Source organism: Anopheles marshallii, chromosome 3 (genome assembly GCF_943734725.1).
Source record: "Anopheles marshallii chromosome 3, idAnoMarsDA_429_01, whole genome shotgun sequence".
Lineage (NCBI taxonomy): Eukaryota > Metazoa > Arthropoda > Insecta > Diptera > Culicidae > Anopheles > Anopheles marshallii.
This window is the reverse complement of record NC_071327.1, coordinates 29,465,023-29,484,020: the sequence shown is the minus strand read 5'-3', so window position 1 is coordinate 29,484,020 and position 18,998 is coordinate 29,465,023. Positions and strand designations below refer to the sequence as shown.

The 18,998-nt window shown below is 41.1% G+C and overlaps 2 non-coding genes across 2 annotated transcripts; one reads left to right on the top strand and one right to left on the bottom strand.

Annotated features, from left to right (window-relative positions):
* Positions 1–13,996: 13,996 nt before the first annotated feature.
* Positions 13,997–14,119, bottom strand: LOC128716564 (U5 spliceosomal RNA). The gene has a single exon (XR_008410047.1). It is a non-coding gene; the product is annotated as a U5 spliceosomal RNA (small nuclear RNA).
* A 943-nt stretch (positions 14,120–15,062) lies between these two features.
* On the top strand, positions 15,063–15,185 carry LOC128716563 (U5 spliceosomal RNA). Its single transcript, XR_008410046.1, has one exon. It is a non-coding gene; the product is annotated as a U5 spliceosomal RNA (small nuclear RNA).
* The last annotated feature ends 3,813 nt before the right edge of the window (positions 15,186–18,998 follow it).

Sequence of the window (18,998 nt, the reverse complement as noted above, 5' to 3'; positions counted from 1 at the left end):
CGTTTTCATTTAATTTCGAGACTCGTGCGTTCGTGCTTCCGCTCCATGCTTTTCCACACCCCGGAGTGTCCTGCACCGATATTCAGTGGCCGGAAAATGATTGGCTTCCACAACAAAAAACATATGAAAACGCAACAAAGTAAACGTTCGGGTGCCAGCAAGCGATGTAGGCTTCCGTTCATGACACAACCATTTTGGGGTGATCATGCAGTGGGGCCTGCAGGTTGAACCCCAAATCGAGCCCGTCGAGCTGATTGAGTAATCGAGGCGCAGTGAAGTTTGTCTCAATTTGTTTTTGTTTTTTTTTTTGAGAGAAAACTATTCCTTTATTATTACTTTTTTCAATTTGTAGAAGCGCGTGTGTGAATATTTCGACCAGTTCCTCACAGTGCTGAACAAGCATTGTGTAAGGGATGGGTTCAGCTGGATGTTTTCCTTTCGTGTTACCAACACCAACCACCCAATATGCGATATGGACCCGGTTGCAGATGTAAACTAGACCCAATTATCTGATTATGCGTTGCTGAATGCTTGGTAAACAGTTTGGAATCGAATTTTACGAGCGTTGTAGCGCTGTGGAAAAATAAATAATCATTCCGAAGGCTAATAAAAACTGGATGGAAACTAATGAAATGGAAACCACTTCCAGTAAGAGACAGTTGTAGACAACCCTTTCAGTGTGATGAATCGAACGATTCATATAGCGAGCATACGGTCCAACTCGGATGGCCTCGGACATTTTCATCGGTAAACAATCTCCACCTAGTTACAGATAACCCTCCGCTCGGCGAGTTCGAAATCGCAGAGGTCAATTAGAAACCTAACTTTGTTTACACTGATAACGCACAAAAACTCCAATTACATATTTCATTTCAGACCAAATGTCTATGCGACGCACGCGTGACGCGAGTCTGAAGATCGTGGTAACGACAGTTGGTAACGATGTTTTGGCGATCGGCGAGTTGCATGATCATTATCACACGCAGGAAATGGAGTACTAACACTATATGAATACGAAACAAACAAAAACTATATGAATGATTAGCAAACAACCAGTAATGAGCTAGAAAAGACTAATGTTATTTGAAGTGCGTGTTAAACGATTATAACATAAATAGCGTGAAGTTAAGACAATTGAGACTATCGACTTGGTGAAAATAGCGGATTATCAAAACAGCGAAACTTTCAAGGTTGTAGGAGAAGGAAACGTCAAAAAGGAAGTCGTTATTTTAATGATGACTTTGCAATGTTTTCTTTCCGAAGTTTATAAATTAAAATATAGAATAACTTCAAATAATGTGCATTGCTGGATAAATGTTGTTAAAGTTGATAATGCTACAAACTTTTCTTATTTTTGAGATAAAAAAATGCAAAAACCAACATACAGTCGGTGATACAATGTCTGTTATAAAGTAGCTGTAAAATAATGTTATCACCACCAGCCGTTTGTGATCACGCGCTTACTGACGCCAGCAAATTCTAGGAAATAAGCTTCCAGCAGAATTCCCCAATCGCTAAGGTTTTATCAAACACAAGGCAGCAAACACATTCGCATATCCGTGAAGTACCATGCTGGCGCTTGGGCAGCGGGACGATTTTAGCCACAAGCTAAAACTACCCGAACTACCCAACGTGGCGTTGATATGGGCAAGAATGTAGAACTTCCAACAGGGGGGTGGAAGCGATCCGATAGCGAGACGATCGAAACCGGTTGCAAATGAGGCATAAACTTCATCTGCTAGGGGATGATTCGACAAAGAAATAAGGCAGTATTAAGGTAAGGCTACCTGGAGGCGTCGAAGCAGACGAGTGTTAGGGTGTTTAGGGCTTACATCATTTTACGTAAATGAGAAAAAAACCCTAAAGCGTCATGACGATTTTAATTTATTCTCACATGGCATTTTCAATCGTGTTGGACGTGTGTTAAAACTTGTTCATTTATGAAGGCGCTCAGTGGACGGTATTCGTAGAAGTCGAATCATCAATTACTCAATGCTATTTTCGTTTCCTAGTAGGCTTACTGCTTCTTGTTACAGCTTAACACCTCGGTTTATTTTTCAATTGACCGTTTGATGCATTACAGTTTTACATACATTGTTCACTATTAACCTACTCAAAGCTGCTAAAAGCCTAAAGGCCTGCCGATCATGCCATATTATAAGATTCGCTCGAGTTTAATTCGTGGTGCAAACGAAATTATTTGGCTCTCTGTCCTTTAAAGTGCAGCATAATCAGCCGATCGCGAGCCCCAGCGATTACTACATACAAAATCAGCGGCCAATCACTCGAATGCTTGCAGTGCGTTAAGGATCTCAAATTCCTATTGGACTCTAGACTATCCTTTAAGGATCATCTTGAGCACGTTGTCGCCAGGGGCAATCGTCTTGTCGGCTTGATTGTCAATCTCACCCGTGAACTCCGTGATCCTCTCTGCGCTAAGACGCTGTACTGCACTCTTATCCGCTCGGTCATTTGATGGCCTACCGCCCCTCGGCACGACTAGCACGACTTGAGTCCATCCATTAACACCTGGATAATGGGAGATGTTTGCTGTTAGGACTAACGCCTCTCGAGGAAAGGGTATTTAACGCCAGGCGATTGTTCGTGGCAAGGCTTTTAAATGGTCACATAGAGTCACCTGCACAACTCTCAGCCATCAACGTTTACGTTCCGGCAAGTGCTCTACGTTTGCGGTCCTTGTTCGCGGTGGATGATCGACGAACTGTGTTTGGATCGTCCGATCCGTTCCTGCTCATGTGCTCGAACTTCAATGAGGTGTGCATCGTGTTCGAACCTGGCATGTCGAGCTCAGTATTTGTCAACCACATAAATATACTTCGTGCGTCGTCTTCAGAGATGTAAAGATGTAAAGTTTCAAGTATATCTGTTGTGTTATCGTGAGGGTCCTGCGGTCCGTTGATCAATAAACCAATTACAATTACATTGTAGTTCAGAATCCAGAACTGGATCCAAATTTCCCATTCGAACTAACCGAACACCCTGTTACATATCTTTAACAGAGCCTTATACAATTCTTTGCCTGTTCCCGATATAGCATAATACAGAGACGTTGTATCAAATTAACATTGTTGTATATCTCTTTCTTGATCTTGTAGAAACATAAATCTAACAAATGCAATCGTCTTAAAAATAGCTCCATCTAACGGTAATATTTTGTACATTTTCTAATGAATCCAATGAGTAATTAGTACAAGCCAAAAATTAAGTTGAAGAATCGAACACCTTCATTACCACTTATCTGTTACCCTTGCTATAGTTCATTAACTTTGCCGTTAAGAATCATTTATGTGACACATAAATTGGCACACAAATGTAAAACCTTTAACAATCAATCTTACAAAATTGAAAGACTAAAACTGCGTAAGGAAAAAAACCGGCTACAAAACATTAAAATTTGTGTCCAAATTAATGCTTCCAAACACGCACACTTCATTATAGAACATTGATGAAATTAACAAAAGATCACCCGCTAATTAACGTAACTTGTCGTGATTAATCGTGATAATAGCGATTATTTATCGTAAACATTCGCGTCACTTCATCAACCCTCAAACGCGCGAAACTTTTGTCAATGGCGATGGTGTTCTTCCTGATTACACGAGCCAGGAGTACAATTATTAGGTCACATTAATCAAATTTTCCTTTCTTGGAAAACTACTGCTCATCAACCGTGCTGTCCCGTTCCCAGAAGGAAGCCCTCAAGACTTCCTTCAAGGCCAACAAACGTTGGAATGAAACTGGCGGTTTTGATTGGGCGATTGTTGTAGCACTTTCTTTACCAGGTGGGGCGTTGGTAGATACAAACCCGGGGCGTAGTGTAATTTGATAACAGATTTCGAATTAACGTAATTTCCCACCACACCGTGGCACCCCGTTCAGTAATTCAATTTGTCAACCAACCGTGCCCGTGGGCGGCTAGCGTTCTTCACCTGTCGGCAGAGCCGAATGCGTCAGTTGACATCCGCGGAATGGTTGGGTGGCATCTTTGTGACGCTGTGGTTTTTGATCGACGTGCCGCGAATCGGTCCACCATTGGGGAAGGGCAGTTTCCACGAATACACCCTGTCTTTTTACCGAAACGTAGACGAATTATACACAAAATCACTCGGACCGTCATCACTCGGAACGCAAACCGTTGCCGGCGTTGAATATTGATTTCATCGCCGTATCGATGGCGTAGCGGTGCGATTATTGCAAAATCGGCGGCATACTTTTATGCTTTCCCGTGCTCGCCAAAGGTTCATATTCGTACAACGCCACACTTCCGAACCATCGATCGCGATCGTGAAATCGCGTCCACATGCCAATCGCTTGGGGGTGTGGGACGGTGGGTGACAAAAAGAAAACCGCGACCTTGTCAAACGGATATGCATATCGGGTACCTTGGTACCTTTCCGTGCCACTTTCGTGCGGTTAGGCGAGCGGATCCCTAGCATGCAGCCTGCCACATCGGCACAATATCCTTCACAACCGGCCCCACAGCAGCTACGAACAAGAAGGCATGTTGAACATGCTGCAAATGTCATGTTTTTCGAGCATGGAAATTAAATGTAGCTTTGCGTCATAGGTGCGTGTTTGATGTGTGTTTTTGGTAATGTTTGGCACAAAACAGGCGAGTCACTCCTGCTAACTGAGCGTATTATTAGTAAGCGTCGCTAAATGTTCGTAACAGCACGTGACAGGTGTGAATATCTGACACGATACGAAGTTATTAACGGATTTGTTTTGGAAATTTAAGGATGAATTTTACCATCAGGAGTTTTAAAGAATAATTTCTTAAAAATTAATGTGCAGGTGAGTAAAATTTAGCAATCATTTACTCAAAATTAACTAAAAGCTTACAAGGTGATAAAATCTAACCTATTTATTGCATTCAACTAACCTAACGATCATGGAAGCTGCGTACAACGGTTAATCGAATAATAATCAACTCCCTGAATGAACTTCCGTTCACTGACCAACATCGAGTACGATAATTCAATCATCGATATCGCACCGGATGCAGTCCAAGCTCTCTGAACTCCAGCTCCATCACCCTCCCCGCTGTGCTTTTGTGTGGGAATGATGATGCTCCTGCACGACCGAACTACCTCACCGATCGATTCAATGCTAATGCGCACGGTTTGTTCAAAGAAAGCCTCCAAACCATTTAAAGGTTACGGAAGATTACGAAAATACAACAACGGTACCATCTTCCATGGCGCATCTTGAACCTCGATAGCCCCAAAAAAAAACCGTTCGATTAGGGATATGGTTTTCTATGCTTTGCCCTCTCATCTGATATTTGACGGTTCGATCTCAAATCTCTCATACACACACAAACGCACACTTATTGATTTGCTCCGACCAGATGTTTCGGTCGGTTAAGGTCGTGAACCGTTTAGCCGTCGAAACCTTTGCTCCTTTTCCAGTTGCACATAAAGCCCCCGTGAAAGTGGGGTCTGCGCGGTTTCGAATGCGGTTTTCCTCTATCGTCCAATGCCGGCAACTCAACCACGGTAGCATATTTTCAAAATGCTGGACAGGTGTTCACGGTAGATCACGGCATCAACGACCGTGGGCTTTTGGGAAATTTCTTTCGCTTTTCTTTCTGTTTGGTGGCTTTTTCAACCTGCCAGAATGGGGGCTTTTCCGATACGCTTTTCACTTCATCTTTCCGAGTTGACCTGGATTTCTCGCTCGCGCTAGAACCGGGAATCTCTTTTTTGATTGATGCTGTTCTTTACAGTAATTTTGAAGCTTCCGAAGTCCGATTAACGGGTAGATATTACCTCTCACAACCAACACATTGTGAGAAACTTCTAGATGGATGGAAGAAAATTAACCGTAGAAGCGAGGAGCAGATCACCAAATTGTATCTTAAGCGTAACAAATCGATTAGAAAAGATTTTGAGGTGTGAAAATTAGGTTATTAAAGATAACATATCCCAACCATCCAGGCTTTCCATGGAAACATTTGAGCATTTCTCACTATTACTAGAATGATGCCAAAGTCAAACGATCACAACAATGCCTCAGATGAATAACAACACTTCTGCAAGCTGTTTGTAATATTTAAGGAAGAATTCCATTTCTGGGCAGACATTAATTTATTCGACCAATGAATATACAAATTAATTTTCAACTATGTTTAAAATATTTTTAATATATCAATTTAATTTTAATTCATTAGCTTCAGTAGCTATTTACTTAATTAGCTATGGTATTCTTTTCGTTTGCATATTTTCATCTTTACTTAAAATCAATTGGTACTATTGCCTCTACTTTCATTCTGCAACTACTACTGCTACTACTACAACTACTACTACTCCGAAAGCTGTTACTAGTTTTATTTACCATCACATTCCACCAAATTAAAAACAAAGGAGAAATGAAAAATATGTATATTTCTACTATGAAGCTGTATGCTCTTTCTGTGGTTCTTAAGTTGAACACCAATTGTAGCGAAAAGTTCGATACTTCAAAAACTTTAAACACGTTTACGCTTTAAAGAAAAAATAACTTCATTAGAATCACAACGCAATCGAATGTAAATTGCATGCAACATTATAAAATATGCAATTTCTATGTAAATTGTGGTTACAAAGCATCGAAAATAATCTCATTTTTCCGAAATGGAAATAAAATTTAAATTTGCGTACCGGTGAAAAATTATAAATCTAAAAAAAATCCGCTCAAACTCCCTTTACGCGCGCAGAAGGATTAAATTTTGTTTTAAAGCTCGTCCAGCTTTTACCTGTGGGCAAATAAAAGCAACACTATAATTGCATGTACAATTTAGCGAAAGAAACAACAAAAAGAAAGGAAATCATTGTTACAAATGTCGAAACAGGGAGAAAGACACTGAAGCACCAACAAAAAATCATACTCGTGTTGAAACAAAAACAACTCACACGAACGTATCAATGTGATGCGCTTCGAATGATATTTCAATTTGCTGCCGATGCGCACCGGGAAGAGCGTCGTTCTGACGCAGGGGTGGAAAGTATTTGTATGCAGATTTAATTGAATCCTAGATCGTGTTTTGGTACCCTTACCCATCGGGGAAATTCCGTCCTCCAAGCTAAATCAATTGGAATCAATTTAAAACGGCACTCACCGGGCGGTATTTTTCCCCCATTTTGGGCGAAGGTAATAAAATCAACTCCAAATCGGTGCAAAAATGTATCCGAATGGGTTAATAGTTCTTTTTCGGCTTATTTTTTATTTCGTTCCCGTTTTTTTTTTGCGCTATCCCAAATGTGCATCGAAGTGAAGCGAATTGAGAGGACGAGAGCTATTAATCTAGGGAAATACAATTACGCGGGAAACTGGACACTCGATTCACGGTCGATACTCGCGACTGGCTCGATTGCAAACCGATTCAGTGCAGTGTGTTTTTGTGCAATGCCAATTGTAGCAGGGCGTACGAAGCGAGTTGACGTTTTGGTGATAAAATTCAATCCAAATGTCAAATCACTCCACAGCGCATTGTACCGTGCTGGGGCTAGCGTGAGTTGGGGGTTTTCTCTCCTCGAAAGGTACTCTATGCGCGACCATTACTCTTTAACAAGTGCATTCCCTTTTCATGTTTGCCTATAACATCAACAAAAACCGAGCACAATGAAGCAAGTTTAGGTTTGTTTATTGGTATGAAGCTTAAAACGCATCGATCGTTTAACTTGAACTGTACTTCGGATCAACTCGAAACTTACGGCATGGACATGGTTTTTTGATGACAGTAGAACTTCCATCCGTTGGTCCACCATAACCGGCGAAACGTGATTTTTCCTATCAATTTTTCCAATGATGGATGGGATATTGACTTACTTTCGCAGAGAGACAGAATTCCTTGTTCTGTCCGGAAGAACAGATCGCGGGATCACTGGCATGAGCCGTAAAAGTTATTTCTTTTACCCGATGTCAACTAACAACACGCCCGGTCCTGGTTTAAAATTCCAATCAAATCATGCCTCTCAATACGAAAAACTGGCTATTCGACTTTCGGACATTGAAAGCATAGAAGAAAGCCTCCGAGAATTGGTAAGGTCAGGGACAATACAGACAACGATTGTAGAACAAACTTATATGTCATTCATACGTCATACATAATTAAGCTTAACGTAATATTTTTTTTTCAATCCTACTATTTTCAATTCATTTCATTTCCTTCCGTACAAAAAATGCTCTAACTTTGTCCCGTTTTAAGCTACTATGAATTAATTCTTGTTTTGTTTCTTTGTTTTCACTTACTTATTTTATTTTATATTTTTACTTTAGTTGAAACGGTTAATCTCCATAACTTTCAATTATTTTACTTTATTATTATTATTTTATTATTATTTTTTTATTAATTTAACCAATTTCATTGGGTTTCTTCATTCTTCAATTGAATTCAATTGTTCAATTGTTTCGAAATTTTTCTTTACTATTTTACGTTTTTGTTAGTTTGGACTAAATTACTTTTGATTGTTTTGTATTCGTATTTAGGTTCTTTAACTTTCAGCTTTTTTATGTTAGCTTCAATACCTATATTTGTGGATTGAACTGTTCATCACTTTAGCGAATGACCAAAAAAGGTACTTTGAAGTCTTCTCAAAGCGTAAGCATTATCAAAATCTACAAACTAAAGCCAACCATATTTCAAAACAACCAAGCTTGTGAAAATAACAATCTTTGCAACACCTTCCCTGCGCTCATGCACCCTCTCGTGTGTTACCCTTAGCGAGCAACGGGTTTCAACAGTACTCTTGCATCCTGTAATCATAGTTCCAATCATACCGATTCGCTCGTTTTGTCGCGTTACACCTTACGTAGTACGAATTCTCGCACGGCACTGTACAGAACCGGAAACCAGCGTAAGAATCACGGGCAAAAACTTGCTCCAAAACCAGAATGCATCCGGACCGGATGTGCGAACGAAACTATCCTCCGGCTAGACTGATCGGAAATGGCATGTGAATGGCGCCCAGAACATTGGTTCGAGCATTGCATGGTCTGGACAATGGGCATCATCGCCATCATCAACGCGTCGTGTTGTGTCGCCCAACCGTTTAGTTGCTCTTCTTAGGCAGTCCCAGGGGAGGATACGATGAAATGAATGGAACGAAACATTGCGATGGAAGGCCGCCGCAAGTACGCACGACAACGAGCACACACGGCGTGATGTAACGGACAATGTCGAGTTCGCTCATTTAGTGGAAACCCAATAATTACTGAAGATCGGTACATCGGTGCAGCTCGTCTCGTTTGATAAACTTTAGCTTACAGCTGGATATATGACACACAGTGTCGAAGGGACTGGTCAACATTGTCACGCTCTGATTAACCAATAGCCGGGAATGCTGTTGTATTTTGCGCTCTGCAGAACATTCGGAAAAGTCTAAGCAAAACAAAATAACAAAGGAACAGAACGTTGCAATGTTAATGATGTTAGCGATGGAGCAAATTACCATGTAGATAGCATGAGTTATGGTATCATGTTTCTGGTCAATAAAACAGTTCGACAGTTATCAAAGTGCGAACGGTTTTGCAGTACAATCGGGGTTGATAAAGCATTAAGGAGGATAATTGATGCTCATGACAATAATAAAGTATGTTTCATTGGGGCCTTGTCTTATAATCTCTAAGGTAGTTTTATGGGATTTATGCCACATGTTGATATGTTGTTGCTGTTTAACATATTAAAAACTGCCTAAAAATGCCTTAAAGATATCCTTACTTGAAATACCCTAGTTAAGTTAGATTTCACGTCATGAGGACATCACAAGCTCAGAAATCCTCGAATGAAAAAGGTTTTTCAGCATCTGGATTTCTATCCAACAAAAAGCTCTACTTACAAAAGTTAGACTTTTTCCTGAGAGTCTAATGTGTCGTTCCACAATTACTGCACGAAATACTTTCTGTGTTAGTTACCTAAAGGAATAAAAATACTTAGAATTCTAGATGATAGTCCTAAGTCACAAGGGCACTGGGCGATCACGATCTACGATCTACAAGTTTTACGATCTTTAAACCTTTCTTCACTGGATGGCCCTTACTAACCACACAAATGAAAACAATTCCCACCATAATGACATTGTTACGCAGAGCGGAAAACTAACATTAGGTGAAGGTGTGGTGTTTGCTCTTAAATGCCTTCCAATCGTCATCAACCACAATAAAAAAGGGACAACAATAAAAACCAGCGCAACCACCGGAAAACATCCCATTTGACCCAGTTTTCCCTTCCCGACCGAACCATTTTCGGGACGGTTCGATCAATCGAACCGATCGATCGGGAGTACATAATCTTTAAATGGTCGTCGCTTATTCTGCTCCATTTGCTATCTTACCACTCGGTGTTTGGCAACGTTCGAAACTCCGTGCGCGGAAACAAGCGAAACAAATGGCCGGCACTGGGCTGGGACAGGGCAATAAAATTTGATTGGCACAAAAACAAAAAAAAACTTTTACCACCAACGCCACCGCTTGAACGGAGCGAAGCTTCTTTTTTTTCGGGTGGCATCGAATTGCCCCACGCCTAGGTATAAATCTCACAACCACGCAAAAGGGAAGGAAAGAATGCGTCTTTTTCAGCAACAAATTTCAACTGACGGTGGCACTCCATCCACCCACGGACGCGCCATGGTACAGTACTCCACTTGGGTCATGTTGAAAGTAGTGTAGACAAGAACAAAACGAGCCAAAAAGATCGGCGTACGCACAGCCAAAACAAAAGTAAGGAAAGCAGTGAAGGGCATTCGGGCACGATTGTAGCCAAAACCCCAACAGTCTACAGCATGTACGAACAAACGGAAATATGATGATGGTTGCGTTTGACCGAGCTTTAATAGGCACGTGCCTTTGGCTATTGGCTGACATAATAATTTGTCCCTAGTCATGCTCGTAATTGGGTCACCGTGCAGGAGAGGGAATAGAATGCGAGCTGGCCAGGAGGTCGGTCGTTCAACAGCTACCGGAAATCAATGCGCCAGGATTAATATTACAACATAAATATTGTAATTCCTTCAATTGTTAAAGAATTATAGTAATTTAAACCAAAATTTCATTTACATTGACATACTTACCATAAAAAATGTCAATTGTACATTTAATCATCTATCATGAGATTCACTCAGTCAATGCATTGTACCACTGTTGTTCCTTTCTTTAAAGGTAAATTGTTCCAAAGCATAAATCAATACTACTCAGTGAAGCAAATCAACTAAGTACACACACGCGTGCTTGTCCCTCCCATGCTGCCTCGCTTAATGTTCCTCAACATTTGTGTCCCCAGTGTCCAAAAACTTCTACTAGAACGAAATTGAACAGGACACTGATGATAACGGGGCCCGTTATCACGCACCGAGCCGGCCAGTTTAATTGGGTTTTTGAAAAATTAAACACCCCCCGATTCGAATGGCCCGCGTACCGTACCACACACAACGAGCCACCGGTGAGCCTCGCTGTTGGCTGGCCCCGTAGTATTCGGCGAGTGTGAGAAATTCCAATTTACTAACCACCAAACCGGACGCTTGGCGCGACGACAGTTAACGATGGAAAATGGAATTCGCTGAAGAAAGGAATCAATTATCGTGTCATTGGTTTTGATGGCGTTTGTTTCGCTATCGCTTGCTTTTTGGGCATAATGGGCAGAGTTAGTAGTCATTATAAAGACCTAGAACGAGGAGAGCATTTTTGCCATTGTTTCATTGTGAATTGTTCGAGGTTAGCAAAATGGTGTAGCGAAAATTGAAGTACATAACATAACACAAAGCAAAAACAAAATATGTCAACAAAAAAATAATACATAAAACAAAATTAAATCACAAAAAGATGTTATTGATAATGTTTGAAGTATATAAAATATATTTTGATGAAAAACAACATGTGAAAAATATGAAAATCAAATATACAAACATGAAAAAAACAATATTGTAGCCAAAAAGCAGATATAGAAAGTGTATTAAATGAAAACACTACAATAAAAGATATTGTGACAAAAAAAGATTATCGTAAAGCCAGAAAATACACTTACTAAAACATAACTTGAACAAAAATATTTTCTGTTTAAAGAAAACGTCTGACAAAACAAAACTATAATAAATAAAATACAAAAAACATCAAATATTGTTTAAACATCAATCAAAACCCTATTCGATGTTTCTCATTTTGTAAAAAAGGAATATGAAGAAGGATGAAAATGTCCAGAAAGTGTCAATTTACGTATCACGTCTTTAAAAAAAATGAAAGTATTGATATGAAAAGTTAACAACAATCATTAGAAATCTTGCATCATGATCATGAAATAACATAACCCTGACACAAAGTAACAGATATTTACATTGAATTTAGTTTTTCATTTCATTTGATAAGCTTTGCTGCTATTGGGTTTCATATTAAATTTATTAAATATTTTACGAGATAAAAAACAAACCAAAATGAGCTAATTTTACTTTACCTTGATCTAAAACAATAATTTAAGATTATAAATAATCAAATATTAAATTGTTCAACCAGTTTTACAACAATTTGACCACCCGATTTCATAACTATCGATCAATGTAACGTTTTTTTATCAATTTAATGATATATTAATTATTATTTTTTTTTTTTTTTCGTTAGAACGGCCTGGCCGTATCGACTTATTTTACCACGTAGCCGGATAGTCAATCCTTGCTACGGGGGATTGGTCCGGATGGGATTTTGGTCCGGTCCGTTCGTGCGAAGACCGGCGCCGCTACCATCATGCCACCGGACCGCCCCAATATATTAATTATAAATCGATTATAAACGAAACCAATACAAGCACACTCAATAAAATCCCTCGCGTTTAGAATCACTAGAAACATTCCAACGAACCTAGCCAATGGTGATGCACACACATTAACCAAACGCACCTCAGAGATGCTCACGCACATTCATGACCCACTACCATCGCCCGGCACTCAAGACCGGAAGCAGATATCAATGATATTTCTTGCATGTCCCATCGTATTTTTTTGCCTTTCTGCCTTGCCTTGCGCTGTGGCGCCCAACCTGCCAACCTTCTCTGCTTCAAATTAATTGTCATCCATAGCGGGACACCATTTTTGCGACATGTCCGAGACGTGGATTCGATGCACCAAACCTTCCCTCCTGCCCCGGCCAATCAAATTCCATCCTACCCACTGCCTCTCCATCATCACACGGGTCGTCACTTCCTGCCACCAACAGGGTGACGACACGGCCGGGGAGTGGCGAGAGTGAGGCCGATCTGCAGTCTTTGTTTCTGCCCGTTCGCTGCTCATCAGCGCAGAATTGTTCACCTTTTTTATGGTTTGGTTTTCTGTTCGGGTTTTGCCGACCCGGCCACTTTGTCTTCTGCCGGATGATCCGGCGGTCTCGGTCCGGGATGCGACCCAAATATTTGCACGCATGCTCTGGTCGTGATTTGTTGGATCTTCGCCCCACGTCGGAACCCCAGTCCATATCCGCTCTCTGCGATCTTGCCCTTCTCTTTCAAGCAAATTTTTGGGAAGATCTAATGAAGGTCGCGTCTTCCAGGCAAAGGGAGTTCCGGTCCATCTAGCGGAGGCCGTCCCTTATTTCCTTCCAAAACCATCGTTTCATTGATAAAGCGGAATCGTTCGATGCTGAGCGTTGGCTATCGATCGTGATGTGTTGATGAACAAACGGGCTTTAAAACCGTGAGATTTTCCGCTTCGATTCGATTAGGCACCCCGATCTGATTTGGCAGGGTGTGTGGACGATGCGTACGAACGTACAGGGCTCACGCGGGGTGAATCCGGAACTGGGATTAACGAGTTTACCTACTGGTTGAGTGCATGTTGGTGTCATGGTTTGTATCTAGATGGGAGCTCTTCACTTTAAAACCCGGCGACCATTTTTATTTAATTTTTGGAGTATTGTTAAACAAATTTATAAACGGAACACGACTAATCAATTCTTAATTTACAGAGTAGAATTTAACTGCTCCCGTTTTATTTCGATATTTTTATTGCAGCTTATGGCTCGATCCCAGACGGGATCGAGACGAACAAAAATTCACTTTAGACTCATTAGAGTACCCCTCTCCACGGAAATCTTTAGTAAAAGGCGAAAGATTTATTCGACAACTGAAGAGAGATCAGAGTACCTTCCGACGTCCAACATCGAACCACCGGGTGGCCAACGTACGTGCTGCTCTAGCGATGCACAATGCCAGAACTGCTAACTTTTTCAGTTTGTTCGTTCTGTTTCGTTATGCTTCCTTCCATACCGCTGCAAAGCAAATGGAGAAGGTAAAACGAACAGAACACCACAGGCACTGAGTAAGGATTATACCCGTAACACAAGGGTGTTCATTGCCAGGAGAAACATTGCAAATACTTGAAATACAGGAATTTTGCTCTATTTTAAGGAAGAATAAATAATTATTATGTGTTATTCTAAAAAAAAAATTGATATTATTTACAAAAACAAAAAAAAAACCCTAAGTTAGGATTTGAACTAGAAGTGAAGCTTGTGTTACATTTCAAGGAGCTCGCATTACTGTTTGCGCTTTGAAACTATTCAATCTTTGGGAAGAAAATAAGAGTCTGGCTTGATAGCGAAGTATCTTACTAATATTTATACACATAATCATTTATTTTACAAAAGCGTTTAATATTTTTTTCACAGCGTCGTGTTAATATGGTACTAAAAAACAATTATTCTTAATTGCAATGTTTATTTAAAAAAAAAACATCCTTTTCCATTATTAAATTTATCAAAACGTTAAATGTATTTAGTTTTCAAATCCAAATTCATATTTGGTTAGACCAAAATCTACTGTTCGCTTGGAAGAGAGCCAAGCGATAGGAGAGTTGCCATAGCGACAAACACATTGCATCCTGCAGTTGAAAACAGTTTGCCCTCTCTGTTCCTTATTCCCTATTTTTAGATTCGCATTTGTACCTCTGATATTTCTCTCCTGGAAGCTGTGCATGAGTATGACTGTGTACAGAGGGTTACCCCAGGAAGGATAACTGAAAGCTGTACGCATCGCTAGAGCAACACGTACGTCGGCTATCCGGTGGTTCGATGTTGGTCGTCGGAAGGTACTCTGATCTCTCTTCAGTTGTCGAATAAATCTTTCGCCTTTTACTAAAGATTTCCGTGGAGAGGGGTACTCTAATGAGTCTAAAGTGAATTTTTGTTCGTCTCGATCCCGTCTGGGATCGAGCCACAATCTTTATAAAAGAAAACAATCTAGCGTGCAACTACTGTTAGCTGAAGCAAAATACAAATTGTCAGATATAATAAAAATAGCAATTAATTAATACATTAAATCGAAACCTACCAGGTAGTTGGACCGAATTTTTAGAGGGGAACAGATAGTTGCCATGCTTCGAAGTAATAATATGCACAATAATTCAGAATAAAATCATTCTAGAGATTCCGTTAATACTAATCTCCAAGAAGAGTACTTATAATTCTTTGCGATTTAACTCATTGTCAAAGAATTAAAACATTCAAAAACGTTAACATTTAACTCTTCATTCTAACTCTGTCACTCGGATTTACACCCTTGAAAAGCAGTAAATTTCCCAGCTCTACTTCAAAGTGCAGAATGCTTCCATTACAATGAAACAGTATTTTAAATTGTCTTCAAACTTCTAAAGAAAACTAAGATGTTTTACAATCACCAACGGATCAGGACGAACCAAGGTGGTTTGTCTGGTTTGTAGTCCCCTGGCCCACTGTAAACAGCTTGACGAGGACTACGATTCCCACCCGAAGAATCTTCCCATGATGAAAAGAGTAAGAGAGGAGACACGTGAAGTTCGCTTCACTTGTCTATTCGGAATCCCGGAAAGAGGCGACAAAAACAGTTGAAAATACATCAGTGTAAACCTATTTTATCAGCTTCCGCGAGCTGCCTCATTAGGCAACAGGCCCTCGGACGCTTCCCACCTATGGTTTCGACCACTCGTTCAAAGGGTGCAAATCATCAAGGCCGGGCGGTATGATAAAGAGTTTAACTACCGTACCATTAATCTCGAACCGCTCTTTCTCACCCCAATCGAAGCCATATAGATTGATCGGCGGATTATCCGCTACGAAGCAATGGGACACACATTTTCCGGGACACTAGACAAACCCAAACTTCAGTGCGTCGTGGAAACACTTCCACGCGTTTCGAACCGTAACCGAAGTGAAAGGCTATCGTCGGCATTGCATAAGCGCCCAAAGCAAACGACATAAAACCAACATACAAATCGGAGAAACCCACCAGAGGTAAAACAAAAGCAGGAGTTAGCATCACACCGCACTGCAATGGCGAATATGGTGTCGATCACCGTTAAATTATGCCGCCAACGGTTTTTCGCCAGCCAGCGTATCGAATACGACCCACCAAACCAAGGCCACGCCATCCCATCTTTGGACAATTTGTAGCTGCCCCCCGAGAGAAAGTGAGTGCCGGCGTGCACTTGATCGTTTTGTCGGCGACAGAAAAGGGGAACCGAAAACGGCACGTATCGAACCAGTGAAGTGGACCGTGGTAGATCGCGATCGCGCGATGGAAAATGTGTCGCTCGTGGCGAGTTTTGGCGGATGGAAAATAGTCGGCCAGTGGGACAATTTTTCACCAAAAACTACACCCAAACAGGGTCGGTGGAGTATGAGTATGACGGTCGAGTGTGGTTGAGTCGTTCAATGATCGATCGAGGCACCTAGGCATGTTTGAATAGAACTCATCTGACATTGTCAAAGTGAGATAGACAAATAATTTAATGAAAAATTCTTAATTTTTCTCACGTTAAGCATTCTTTAAAATTAAAGTTCTTAAAGTATACCATCACGCAGGACTCGCGATGGAAAAAGTCAACTGAAAAAGATTGAATATCTAAATGTGTTCATTATTCGATTATTCAGTACGCTGAAGGAGTTTGGTTCGTACAAGAGGCGACCAGATAGTAAGGTGATATGAGTGATGCTTTATCTCATCTGGACTGTTTCTTCATAACAAATAAAATTTGACGAAGCCGTTACAAAGTCACGATTAACTATTGGCTCCAAAAAAGAGAAATTTGATATGGTGATGCAATCACTGCAGATCTCAAAAGAGAATCCACCACTAGGGATAGTCTTCAAAGATTTCGATGGAAACACTAAATCGAAACTGGATATAAAATGAATTGAAGAATAGAACCAGAATTTCTAACAAAAATCCTGATCATGATCTAGAAGACGCTCTAGATGATAATGATGTAGAACACAGACATGGTCATGATGCAGGAGATCATCATTGGGCCATGAAGAACAAAAACACTCTAAGTGCCCAGTGACGATTATTCTCTGACGCAATAAAGCACATCAAGAGGATCTCCACGTGTCCGAGATAAGAATTAACAGGGGATGAAGTTCTCACATTACTGCTAAGCTATAAAAAATCACTATTATTTGCTAATTTTCTTTATCTCCAAAGAAATCGAACAGTACTTCAATCAACCTCAACAGCTTGTAATACAGAGAAGCATTCTTGAATTAACAATTTGGAGGCAGCTAACTACATGACTTCCACAGAAGAACCCCAGAACCTGAACGGTTTAGATATTGAACTTAATATTTTTTCCTCTCTGCCTCTACTAAGTAGCTGTCTTTCGATAAAACAATGCTCTTCTTCCCTTTTTTTAGCCCCAACTTCTTCATGGATAAACGCTTGGGTACTTCACCATTGAGAACGTCCTCGCGATTCCGCCACAATTGGACCACAAATCACCGTGGCAATGGGTGACGCGTGCGCGAAACATGACATAAAAAAAAACGCATACTCAATTCCTCGTATCCGTATGTATTTATTCAACGGTCTCCTGCTAATGGGCTACCAGATGGCAACAGCAATCCATTGGCTGGCCCTGGAATCGCGCTACTGCTACTGGAGATACCACTGCATTCCGATCGTGATGCGCGTTGGGTTTTACCCGACGGTTCCGACAGCACAGGTGGATAAGTACGTGCCACGTTGGAACCAGATTCCGTTGCGGTGGGGAGCATAGGTCCGGCCACAACCGGTCCAGCGGGGATACAAAGTTAAGGTGCAGCTCCAGCAGCGGAATGAATTACAGGGAATCTTTGGTGACAGTTTCGTGACACATAACAATCGGCACGCGCTGGGTTTTGCAAGTCACTTTAGCAAACTTAAAAATCCAATTCGAAGAAACATTCGTATCAAATCGATGTTTACAGCAAAACCAAAACGATAGGAAAGTATTTTCAGAACAGAAAAATAATGTGATTCAATGTAAATATTTATTTTTCAGGCATGCTTCATGGGGCTTAAATCTGAATCAGTCTTCTAATTTCAATATTTTCTTAACATCAGTTCCAACAAATGCTACATACAATGCAGATCCCACACAAAACCTTCAGATCACGCACCTAATTCATGCTCTAAAACAACCGCCACCCATTCCGTTCGTTCATTGACACAATCTGGCCAATGGAAAGGCCTCAATCAATGCACCACAGCACATGCTCACGTGCCGCGTTCGATAACCACGCGATCATTGATCGCGAAACCTGCCGCATGAGGGCATGACGCTATCAACCGGTTTCGGCCGCGAAGGAGGCCACACAGCCGTACGACCAGACTGCTACATGTGCTACACACACCTGTCACAGCTCGGCGAAGGTTGTAAACTTTTATGAATGAAAATCCGTCTCCTTGTGACCCACGCGTTGCATACCGAAACGCTATCCACGACTGCCCACACACACACACACCTGCACGATCTGTTGCGCGATGTAATTTGAATGTGAGTACACCCTCTAATCGAGCGGCAGCTGCGGTGGTACCGCGTTGTCCAGCCGTCATGGTACCGTGTGTCGTTGCTACATTTAATTGCGGCCACATTATGCTTACCGGATGTTTCCGGTCGAGCATAACTTCACATGCGCGAAAGTTCCGCTCGCTGTTCGGGTGTTGCAAAATGCCCTTCAGCCATTCAATTGTCGCTGCTCGAAGGACTGCTTGTACCCTCCGTCTTTAG